Below are 13507 nucleotides of genomic sequence, written 5' to 3' on the forward strand. Positions count from 1 at the left end.
AGAACCTCTGCACCTCCTCGCCTCTCCTCCCACCCCATCTAATCAATAACACTCTTATCTATTATCTGCATTTTCAAGGTATTTCTCCATGGAAATTTGAAGCAGAGAGAGAAAGAGAGATTAATTGTCCACCCCCTCTCAGTGTTTTCAATTACAACGTCTGCAATGGATCATCTATCTGTCAGCTCTGGCACAGTACGGAATTTGTGTCACTGCAAAGAGATGAAACCATGCTGCTTTGAGAAAATCAAACAGTATTTTTCTGGCCACGACTGTCCCTTACAGATGCAAAACAAACCATTCAGAGCAGGGGATTTGCGTGGCATTTGAGGATAAAGAAAATTATATTTCCTGCTTTAACATCAGGTGCATTCAGCACTAATCCTGGTTAAAAAAGCATTGTCATTCAAGCCAATTGGAACCATGAGCCCTTTGTAAGAATGGATTAGCCTGTTCTAACACTATTCATAATCATCTTAAAACAAAATATACTGCCGGAAATTTATTTATTTCTCCTCTGTGTGCATATCAGATGATGTCTGAGACTCTGGGACTGCTTACATAAAGGAGCCATCTAGCTGCTCTAACATGCTGGATTACAGACAATGCCCCAGAGACGGCCATGTTTTTCCTGAGCGCTGCCGACATGCCAACACAGCAGCCCAGTGACACCACTTTAGGACATGCTTTATTCATGCTCCCACTCACTCTTTCCTCCTTGCTCTCACGCACACTAAAGCTGTGTCATCTCACTGACCTCTAATTGGATTTACATCAACAGATGTAGCCTCCATCAAACCAGTGTATATGAACAGGGTAAACTCTCCTTATGTAAACCACAGGTATCACCCCAGTGGCTTCTGGGAAATTCCCAACGGGGGGGTGGAGGATGGGGTGAGGGGCTATTCTGCAATATACAATATATGTCTCAATATGCACATTTTCTATAAATAAATTCTCAAATAGTGCAAACATGTGATGTCTTATAGAATAGGGCTGGGCCATATGGATAAAATCACATATCACAGTAATTTTGACCAAACACCTAAATATCAATACTGTAACAATATTCTGTTCTACTATTGGTGCTTTCACAAAATATTAACACAATGAAATTTATGATAAATAATCATTAGTAATGTGAATATAAGGACTAAGTGCGTAAATGCAACTAAGAGAACAGCTAGAGCAGTTTGGTAAGTTCAGAAAATTACATCACTTCACTGTAATGTAGCCTTTAAAACCAGGAAAAGACAACACTGATACCACATCACAATATAAAAATGTTTAAGACAATATCTTGTTTCATATCACAATATTGATATATATAATGACTGTGTGGAAAGCTATAATAATGATCATATCAGTATGTGTCAAACTGATCACAAGAAGAAGATTACTATAACCTATTTTTTTCTTCTAATTGACACTTGTATTTTTAGCACATGAATATAAAAGCAATTAATAAGATAGCTTTGATATCTTTCCCTCACCAAGGGCCTGCTCATAGGGCATTACATGACTTAGCTGTCTTTATCACTAGCAGACTGTTTCCTGTTTGAGTAGACAACACAAGATAATCAGAGGAACATTGGCTCGTTTTTGAGAGTTTGTCATGACCCTCAAGGAGACTATGTTTTTTTATTTATTTTTTGCCGTCATCATTTCCCTGTGCACCCACCACCAGCCTCAGGTAGCAAGCTGGAAGAAGACAGGTTACCATCAGGTAAAGTATTGTGGGAGTTAAATGAAAAAAACAAACAAAACAGAATTACTGTAGCTTTAGAATTGTTTTACATATATTGTCATATAAGAAAGGACCCAAAATAACATTGATTTCTATAAGCAAATGATTTAAACAGCATCTGTATGGGAATTATTCTGTTACAAGCTTTTTAATCTATGTAACCAATCGATCACTACAATTATCACCATAAGAGGTTCCCACTGTATATTGGCTAGCACTTGTGGGTGGGGCCTTGTGCACCACCTTTGCATGAGAGTGCCTAGACAGGCTCATAAATAAGAATGAATTATTTCTACTCTGAAAGACAGCTATGTTCTATCCTGCTGAGATCTTGTCCTTGGCTGGATGCGTGGTTTTACAAATGAATTTGTTCCTTTTTCTGTGCTGTGTGTGCCAGGCTGATAAAAATATCCCCTGTCAGCTGGCTGCGTGAAGAGGGGAGGACTCCAGTGCAAATGAGGCAGACCCCCACACTGTCTCCCCCTCCTCGCCAGCTCTCTCCAAGACCACTCCTCCCATTATTCTCTTGGTTTGGGCTAGTTGGTTCAAGGCTGACTTCCCTCCACAACTACTACCACCACCACACACACACACACACACATCCCCCGCACCCTGCCTTCCATCCATTCCGTACTGAATGTGTGCGTGTGCGTGTGTGTGTGTGTGAGAATGTGCAAGTGGGTCCTGACTGTGCATTGAGACAGCTCTACATCACCATGGCTACATTATGAAGGGAAACAGATATAGAGAGAAGAACAGAGGGAAACAGAGAAGAGCAGCCTAGGAGCTGACAGTGTGGGGACTCAAGGACACAGGATTGACAGAACTGAGGATGAGAGAAGTCCTGGCCCTGTGAAACAATTCCTCTGAAAATAGCACAACGGCTACTGCAAATATAATAGTAAAAGGACCATCTCACCTCTGAGCATGTGGCTTGAGAGGCAGACAGCAATTACTACCACCCCATCCTCCTGCTCAGCTCAAATAGACTCAAACATACTCTAAATACGTCTCCGGTGTGTGTTAAAATGAAATGTCGGGACAGGAAGAACACACACAAGCATCGAAGGATTTAACATATGTCCAGAGGACAGCTTTCTTGGCTAATTACAAATGCAAATAGTTGAATGAGTCACATTCTGCATCTGTGCTCATTGCTCCTGGACAGCGTTTCCTTCGAGTTCCCGTGGTGCAGAAGGTCGTCAGAATGCCAGGCATGAATTAGCTCAATACCCAGACATCATTACATCCGGGCAATGATGAACTCTGCACACATCGTCCTGTCATGTCTAATGTATTCTCCTCTTATTTATTTCGTCCCTCCTGTCACCATCACATCACATTCTCCCATTGAAAATATAAATAGTTAATAAGTCAGTTATGAGCGACCATCGTTTTCCAGCAGTTGGTTCCACACCCTGAGGTGATGTTATAATTCATTCATGAGTGTCCCACAACTCTGAATGGTACAATTAAAAAGAATAGAGGCTTCGGCGAAGTTTCTCTCCATCGCAGATTTCAAATTTAATTGCTAAGCTTTTGGTCATAGACATTTTTCAGACTGAAGAAAGTCTGACTAAGGCTCTGACTAAAAGCTTTGCAATATAATATGAAATCTCCAATAGAGCAACCGTGAGAAAGCCTTTATCCTCCTTAATTGTCATACAGACTGTGGATTTCCTCCCCTCCAGCACCTTCCGGAGACAGTTTGCATTTTGTGGAAGTTTTCCAAGTTTCCAAAGTTACAGTGACTCTAGACCTGACAAGGACAAATACAAGCAAAGACAGATATGTATACAGAAGAAAGGCCAATATGGTGTCCCAGTTTCCTATATACAGTATATACTGATCAGGCATAACATTATGACCACCTGTCTAATATTGTGTTGGTCCCCCTTTTGCTGCCAAAACAGCACTGACCCATTGAGGCAAGATGTTAGCAGCAGATCCTTAAAGTCCTGTAAGTTGCGAGGTGGGGCCTCCATGGATCGGACTTGTTTGTCCTGCACATCCCACAGATGCTCAATTGGATTGAGATCTGGGGAATTTGGAGGCCAAGTCAACACCTCAAACTTCTTGTTGTGCTCCTCAAACCATTCCTGAACCATTTTTGCTTTGTGGTACGGCGCATTATCCTGCTGAAAGAGGCCATAGAAATCAGGGAATACTGTTCACCACTGTTCCTTCCTTGGACCACTTTTGATAGATACTGACCACTGCAGACCATTAACACCCCACAAGAGCTGCAATTTTGGAGATGTTCTGACCCAGTTGTCTAGCCATCACAATTTGACTCTTGTCAATCTTGCTCAAATCCTTACACTTGCCCATTTTTCCTGCTTCTAACACATCACAACAATGTTATGCCTGATAAGTGTATACACTATAGTTATTCCACTTCTTATACTGTGCTTTAACTATGTCGTGCAATCACATTGGAAAAATGCTGAACCGAGGTATACTTAAAAATGCCACCACGCATACTAAAAGTGTGAGGGTTGGACACTGATGCACACCAGAAATGAAAGAGCGACTGACAGCTGAAGCAAAGTGAAAACCTGTATAAAGGTCACAGCACATATCTTGATTGTCAGAGCAGAATAAGCACGGTGTTATGAGTGACACTCACTCCACTGAGGTATCCTGATGCCTCATTACAGAAACATCCTAAGTCTGAAATCCTATTTTATCTCAGTTTAGGATGACATTTAAGACTTTTGGTATTACAAAAACACGTTTCCTAACTGCATGTCTGAAAAAAATTCTATCTTATCTTGTATTTCCTGAGTTAGTAATCCTCAGTTAGGATGATACAGAGCCAGACAACATCCTGAATCCAAAATAACTGCCAAAAGTGGCAGCACTAGTGTTTTTAGGTCTGTATGGCCAGTGGCAACAAGGAACAACATAAACACGGAAATATTACAATTGAAAGACTATTCAAACCGTGTGATGATGCTTTAAACATCATGGACCACGTATTAATGGATACATCGAAAATTAATTTTGAACTGACAGACTTGTTTCAGATCTTTACCCTGAGCCAATGATTGTAAAGAAAACTTACAAAAAAGTGGCGTTACTTCCCCTCCACCACCATGATTAATACTTCAGGCTCATCTTGTCTAAAAATGAATGCCTGTCTTTTCTTGTCCATTATGGCAAACTAGCTAGCTAGTGACAGGTGAAGTGAGACAGCTGTTGTCAAGGATACAGGCATCCATCTAGATTATTTTGGTGTCAGTTGCTGAGTTTTGGAAGTATCGGATATAGAGATGTTTGCCTTCTCTCGAATATAATGGAACTGGATGACACTTGGCTTCTGGTACTCAAAGCACCAAAAAGATGTATATATATGTACATTTTGACAATTCAAAACCAGTGTCTCTTTCCTTAAATCATGACCCCCAGCTACTTAAGATAATCCCCAGATAATCAGATGTAGTGAGCAGTTTCACGCAGGAACTACTGTCTTTCTAGTAGAAAGAAAGTAGATTTGGTATATTCTATCATAGATGAGTGGCATCTAGTTCCATTATATTTGAGAGAAGGCAGACATCTTTAAGACCAACGTCTTTAAAACTCGGCAATTCAGAGCAAAACAATCTACACGGATAAAGACGTTACATGTAAGAGGAAAAAATTGGGATCTGTCCCTTTAAGTTAGGGTAAGACAAGCAGAAAGTATACTGTAATGAGGCCCCTCGTACATTTATATATAGAGTCCAATAGGGACCCAAACATGAGGGCCGTGGAACACAACAATTAGTTACACTTGAATTTGACACATCAAAATATTTGGAAAAACAAAGTTTTTTTTTCATTTTCAAAAGTTGGTTCTAAAACTGCAGCCTCATTGACATCCCACAATGCTTGTGTGACTCCTTGTTAGTGCGCAACAGTAAAATACATTAATTTCTTGTGGACTCTATCTGCCAAAACAGTTTGCTGTCGACATTAGTACATAGTGTATTAGCACATACTAATTAGAAGTGAGATACCCTGCCAGTTCCACTGAAGGAGCCCATGTTGTTTGATGATCAGCCAGCAGGGGGAGGTGTATTAAGGTCTGGAAGGAATATATCTTCCACTGTGTATCACAGGTCTACAAAATATACCCTGATGCATTACTTTGAGGTGGGAAAGACAACTGCATAGATTTTTTGAGGTTAGCTCATATCTGAGCAATATCTTGCTGTTGTCACTGAAATAATAATGCTGTTTGCTGCCTTTAATGTGTGTCTACTTCTGTTCCCTTATGTTCCTGCACGAACTGAGTTTGTCTTCTGAGGCCAGAGTTTAGCTTTAGATATAAATGTCAGTCTTTGCAACAGTGCTTTGCTGTAATGTTTACATATATTTAGCTGCTGCCGAAAGAATCAGTTCAAATGCCTTTTACAAGTTGCTGTTTGAGAAATTCAGTTGAATCAAATCATGAGCAGAATGGGGCATTTTGTGATGAACTGAGTCGAGACAGAGATTAAACCAAAATGAAATGCTGTTGGACTCCATCTATTACAGTGCAGGCGTATATTTTTTTTCTCTGTGCTCTGAAAAAGAAGACAAATTTAAGCATCCTCTACAGAATCAGAGGTCAAACTTGAAGAGTTTATTAAACTTGATTTATGTATTCATTAATTCACAGAAAAGGAAGTTGTGATAAAAACAAGATGAGACCAGACTGGATCTGTCACATGCACAAAAGTGCACACTCACACACACAAACACACACACACACATCATTCCCATCTGTCCACGCACAGCAGGCATTGCAGAGGTTGGGGAACCGTTAGCAGACCGTGGGATCCACAGATCAAAGAGCGACCCCCCGTCGAGGTCTGTGGTCCCGAGGAACACAAGCCGCTATGGGCCACAGCCAGCATCACATCTCCAGCTAATTAACCAAAACCCCTTCGACACCATGTTATTTGAATTCCTAATGTACAGCACTCAGTGTAATATCTGCCACACATATTAAATACGAAGAGCTTGTGGGTTTGTCTAACAAGGCACCCCAGTGTTTTTAGCACAAATACATTTGTAATCACTTTAAAACATTGTGAGGGCGGCTACACGGGGGAGTTGAATTACTCTCAAACTGTGGTAAATTTTACAACATTGTTAAATGAACATTTGAATGTGAACTCACTTTGCGCACGCATACAACTTTTTGTTTATTTCAACTAGACGTTATTGTTGTGATATTTAAAAAATGAAATACACCTCAAAATGTTCCCCTTTTTAGATATAAGAAAAATTCTGATTCTGGAAATGTTTACAGTTAATGAACCATTAATTTACAAAACAGGTGAACAGCCTGAGATGTCTCAAAACTACTACAAGGAACTTTCATATTTTGTAGACTTTAGAGGTTCGTCAGGACAAAGGCAGCGGTGTTTCCATCATAATAAACACAAAATATATATATAAAAAATTATCTAAATAAAAATCTCCTGCTTCATCTTAACCATCTTAACCACAAAACATATTGTGACTTTGCCTGGGAAAATGTAAACAGGCTCATTTATTGTGATTTCAAGGAGAATCCAACACGTGACAGGCATCAAATATAAATATCTGGAAACAGCCAATCTTCTAGTTGATGGTCTTGTTTGCTTATGTAGGTATATAGATGTATCAGTATTAAATTGAAATTGTTTCATAATTATTTAAATACTCAACAATGTTTTCAATGTCTTAATTTTTCCACATTCCACAACATACAAATCACTGTGGATCTATGAATGCACAGAATATTTCTATATTTTGGAACTGAACTACTCTTGTAACTTCTACTTATTTATCATTTAACAACTTGTTGAGATCTAGAAATTCTTTCAATTTTTCAGACATTTCCACTCCTGTATAATAGTAACACTGCATCACCATACAATGCCAACTACATCAGAATCTAATAAGGGGGGAGGTTAAGTTATCTCCTGCCAAATGTTACAACCTGCCAAGTGTTTGGGCAGCACCTTAGCAACAGGCTCCCAGCAATATTGTTTTAAGATAGTAGTGTGACAGATTATTTGGCACAATCTTCAATATCTTTAGAACTAAATTCTGTTCTGGAATTAATGACAGCTCTGCAATTTTTCACACTTTGCAGTGGGCTAGACTGGAACCTTTGGCCTGCTGGTTCTGGCCTGTGGGTCATTCACTGGACACCCCAGGTGTAAATAATCTAATCATACCGTATGCTCTTAAATAAGTTACACTTATGCTCACAGACTGTCTCTCCACCTCCCTACGCTCATATTTTTAAATGCAATTAATTTGCCAAAAAGGGGACAATAAACATTTTTTTTCAACCCTGATATCATGATGTTTTTATTGTGAATTTTGGCCACAATAATCATGTCATGAAAATCTGATATTGTGACAGCCCTAAATCCAACATCACAAGTGTAACTATTTTGCAGACAACTATGCGTGCATACAGTCACACAGGACCCTCAGTTAAAGGCCACACCTCACCCCAGAGAAGTTTCAAGTGCCTTCGAGTGCAAACTTCCAGCCTCAGCAGTCACCGGAGTGAGAGAAGGGCCTGAATTATAAATCAAGGGGCTTTAAACTGCTATGTAGATTAGCAAGCAGCCGTGTTTGGTGTCCTCAATAATTAATTACTTGTTTGTACCAGGATGGACCTCGCTTCTTTTTTGCATGGCTCTCTGTGTCTGCAAACAAACACTCTCTGGCATGCAATCAGGAGCTGTCAGGGTGTGAGGAGGGCTCCTGAAGAGTCCGGTGTACAGACTGACATCACAACAAAAGGTCACCGCTGCAGGGGGGTATTCTCATATCGTGTGAGTATGTTTATTTTTGTACTTGTGATGACTAAATGTCCAGAAAGATTACAAAAACTACCAAAAGTGACGATCCTTTGCTTGTCTGCATTTCTTCAAGAATGTCTGACTGTAGCTTCATGGTTGAGAAGGAAGGAAGGCAGGAATGAGCACTTTTCATGTTCCTGTTTTTATTGTACTTTTACTAATATTACTTTGACTTTTCTTCATACACCTATATCTTCATTACAACTGGTCTGCTCTAAAATGCGAGGACTGTGTTTAGGGGAAGAGTGTGTGAGGAGCAGCTCCACAAGCTGCTGCCTAGAAGAAAAATAAGCATCATCTGTCTTTTGACCACAATGTGATTATTATAGGGCAAAACCCAGAACAAGAGGCAGCTTCCATACAGTGACAATCCCTATTCACATCTGACCACACTTTTTATATCAAAATTTAAAAGAAAAGACAACAATTACATGATGAAGTGTCTCCTGAACACTGAGATCTCTGCTTTTTAAAACCTCCTCTTTCTAACCCCAACCTCCAAAAGCACGCTGAAATAAATTGCTCGTACTGTAGGTCAAAATGTGGTTAACGTCATATGTTAAAGGTCGAATCAGTAGGATTCGTCCGAGCTGTTCGTTAATACACGAGAAAGATAGTTGACTATTGAGTCTCATTCCCAGTACATCAAATACAGAGGTTTGGAGTTGGTTACGAGTCCAAAGCACAGCAAAATAATGAGAAATACATGGAGAGGGCAGAGTCTCTGCAGATACATATCTGTAACTTGTTGGGTTTAAAAAGAAAATGATTAGCACAACATGGAGACATAGTCCAATGAACAGCAGCAACAGTTTTTCATTTTCTCTCCCACATGTCATAAACAGTATGTAGGCAGCAACTCTATGGCAACTCTGCAGGGAAACACAACCTAAAACACAGAAGGCTTTTAAATCACAATGTTACTATGGTAGAGGGCTCAGTGGTCGATGGCAGTATCCACCTGACATAATGCGAGAGTAATTTATTAACCAGATACTTTTTAACTTTTACTTGAGTATGTTTCTCAAATGGTAAATATGTTATTTTTATGCAAGTAATTGTTCTTTTACTTGAGTATAGATTTCCACTACGGGTTATGGTTAGGATGGTTATTGTAAAGTCCTCATTGCATGTGACGCAAATGTTGACTGAGTTTCAGCACTCTAATAGCATATAGACCACACTCTGCCAAAAGTAACACCAGCCAGCTACAGCAGAATGACACCTGTACAGCACTGACTGTCACGACACAACAGACTGCATCATTCCTCCACCGCGTCTTGAAAAATATGCGACAGACCTCCTCTCCTTATCTCAGCCCTCTGGCCATCTCTCAGTGGCTGCCCCGAAACAGCCCTGTAAGCAGACTAAAGACAAGTGGGAGGATGAAATAGCATCTCCCTCTCCCCCGTGAGGAGCAAAATGATGAATTGTGTAAAATCTTATTTGGCACCTCATATTAAAAAAGTCAGAGATTAAGCCAGCGACGCAAAAGGCAGAAAAGAGCTGATGCAGGCAGAGCAGAGGAGGGCCCATTAGAGAAACGCTCCTGTCTGTCTTTCTGTCCGGCTGGGTGACACCTCGCTCCTTAATGAGCTGTCTGAAGTCAAACAGGAGAAATACCAACACAATAAATTACCAGGCTCATCGCTTCCTGTTTGCCTCCACTCAGATACGGCTGAGTAATCTTTCTATCTGGCCTCGCACCATCCAGAATGAGATTCTGTCAAATCACATTCTACAATCCTCGGGTCCATTTGCATAACTACGTTCGATGTTTCCAGCCAGACTGGTGACATGTTTTTCTGCAGTTAATTAGATTTTGGAATTAGTTTTCCAAAAAGAAAAAAAGACAGAAAAAAAAACAGGATGATTTCTCCTCTGCTTGGTCTTCTACTCCTATTTGGAAGTGACAAGATAAAACTGTGTATAAGGGTAATTGCGTGGAAGTGTTGAAATTAGAGCTGCAGAGAGAAGGTATTTTTGCGGTTAAGGAGCTAATACTCTGTTCCAATTTCAGTCTGTTTAGCATGCAGGCTCTGAACTGTTCCCTCTGACATGGCAAACCTCATTAAGATAGAGCAAACTAATTCACTTGAGGATGAAAGCTAATTCTTCATATCTTTTTTTTCCTTTTTAGAGATATAGAGACAAACTGAAATTGGGTCTTAGGGGTATACGCACTTGAAGGTAGAGTTCTTTCCCAGCTCTTATCATAACGCAGTTGCTGTAGATTAAAGAGACGTCGGGAGAGGACGTAACCTTAAGCTACCTTTGAACTGCTGCAGTCGGAAATGGAGAGGAGGCTGAGCCTTTGTATGGCTGGACAAAACTGTCAAGAGTGTGGACATCTGAGCTGTATGCAATCATTCCACTCATGTGTCTATTCCTGCTGATAAAGCACAGCTAACCTTTTCTGAAGAAGAGGAGGGGGCAGACGAGCAGAGAGAAGGAGGAAGAGGAGAGGAAGAAGGATGGAAGGAGAGGAAAGAAAAGAAGGGCCGATGCTGGGCCTGCAATGGGCAGACATCCATTAACCAAGCACTCAGCATGGGATATGGCATTTACCGAGAACAGCCAAATGCCATGGCAATTAATCAGGGCCTTGAATGCCAGCTGTATCAATACCCCTTGTACACGGTCATGAACGCACTTGTGCACACATAAAGAAACACGCACACATACACACACTTCGAAATAGACCTATACATTCCTCTGTTTTCCGGGGAAGAACACTATGTGGATAGAGTACTTTGGCTCGTCCCTAACCTTAATATTATTTCGATGTCTCAAACTAGGACGCACACAGCGAAATGGAATGAATACATCACTTACACAATCACAGACTAAGGCCTGGGAGATGGCACACATTTTACTCTGCAGGGAGTTGCAAATTGCTTTTGAATAACCAAGGTCTAATTGACAGGAAAAGAATGCGCTGTCACTTCGCTAGTGCGAGTGTCATTAACACATTTTTCATTTTGTACATGCTCCAAGGCATTATTGTTTTGTTGGCCCCGATCCCTCCCCGGTGCAGTGAATATGTTTTAAAATGGTTGTGAGCAGAATGTTGTTAGCTACACAACGCTCCCTGAGGGGAGCAAAACACAAGAACAATTGGCTCATTAGAAGCAGAAACACTTCAAACCACAATATGGCTGGAACACACTCGGAGGAGAGACAAAGTCAGCAAGTGAAGAACACAGATGGATGGATAGGAGGGGCTAGAGGGGAGACAAAGGCACACAAACAGAGGAGAAGCAACCTTGTGTTCAACACAGTACGCAAGAGAAATCTGCTGCAGAGAAGAGGTGAATTTATAATACACATGAAGACGCTGAAGAGCGATGTGTTACACATAATTAGATTATACTAATCTGATTATAATTTGTACTACCTGCAACAACAAACTGTGCGGTTATAACAAGTTTACTGCAGAGGAATAATCACATTTGACTATTTTATGCTTTTTGGAATTTACTCAAAAAGGAAAAGAGCATTTAGACTGTGAATTTATACAAATCTTCAAAACAAGATTTTGAAGATGATGACAACATTTGTTGAGTCTACACTCCCTAAAACATTAGAAATGAACTTGTAATAATAATTAGAGATGTCCCAATACCATTTTCTGAGTTTTCCGTATCTGTCATCACAAAACGAGTGTGTCAGTCTTTTTTATTTAACAACTATAATGCTTACCCTGTATATCACTGCACTGTTGTATGGCCTCAGCCTGGCTCAGTTTTTAAAAAAATTGACTTACAGGACATTGTTGGGAAGTAGCAGGGTCCTGTTTTGGTGCTGATAAGTTACATGATATTGAGATCTGTGCCTGAACCCAACAGAACCCAACTGGTTTTCGTTGGGTCAGGCCATATTTCTCATGGGCTTACACTGCGTTTGGTCTGTATAATAATAATAATAATCATAATCATAATAATAGTAATTATTATTATTATTATCATTATTATTATTATTAGTAGTAGTAGTAGTAGTAGTAGTAGTAGTAGTATTAGTATTATTGTTATTATAATTATTATTATTATTATTATAATTATTATTATTATTATTATCAGTAGTAGGAGTATTTTTTTTCCTCTCCAATTTTGTTGTTGCCAGTTCAAATTCCCCCCATGTATTGTCCCTCTAACTGCCAACTCCTACTGTTTGGTACATAGAGGGATGCTTGTTAAGAAAAAATGTCAGGCTGTAATCAGGTTCAGGTTGAAATATGTCAGTGAGGGACGGGTTCAGTTTGGGTTTGGACAGAATTTTGTTGAGCTTGGGCCTTTTCAGGCGCAATGTTTCAGGCCCAATTAAAGTTCTACTCCCCAATACTCAATGCAGCATTTTAAGGTGTCAAATCATGACAGTGGGACAGTAAGTCAGAATTCATGATATAAAAACCCTGAAATTGAAACAGCTACATGCAATTCAGACATCATTATTGTTTCATTATTTACACCTTTGCTTCCCCACTGTAGCATATCAAATTATTACTTGTTGGGTAATTTTGACTTACTAGCTACATGCTGTGTCCCTGTCCATATTACATACCAATTCTAAGCAGTTTTTTGTGTTTCAAAACTTATAAAAAGTTTTAAAATAAAATGTTGAATCATTTTTTGAGTGTACTGTGGATGGATAGTGTTCTCCCACAATGCAATACACAGAAAAAATGGAGGTGCTGTTGGAAAAAAAAAAAAAAAAAATTGCGGTGAGACAGCTCCAGGAAGATACTGGAGAACAAAAAGATCAGTTTTAAATGTTAAACAAACATGCTCTCTCTTTGTGAAGTTTAATGATTTACAAAAAACATTATACTGTGATGCTCAGGATTTAAGAATCAGAAAATACTTTGATTAACCAGGGGGAAATTGAGTTGGAGGTTTAGTTAATTAGCTTACACAGCTTTTAACTT

This window comes from Lutjanus erythropterus, chromosome 2 (assembly GCF_056507025.1).
Source record: "Lutjanus erythropterus isolate fLutEry1 chromosome 2, fLutEry1.hap2, whole genome shotgun sequence".
NCBI classification, from domain to species: Eukaryota; Metazoa; Chordata; class Actinopteri; order Lutjaniformes; family Lutjanidae; genus Lutjanus; species Lutjanus erythropterus.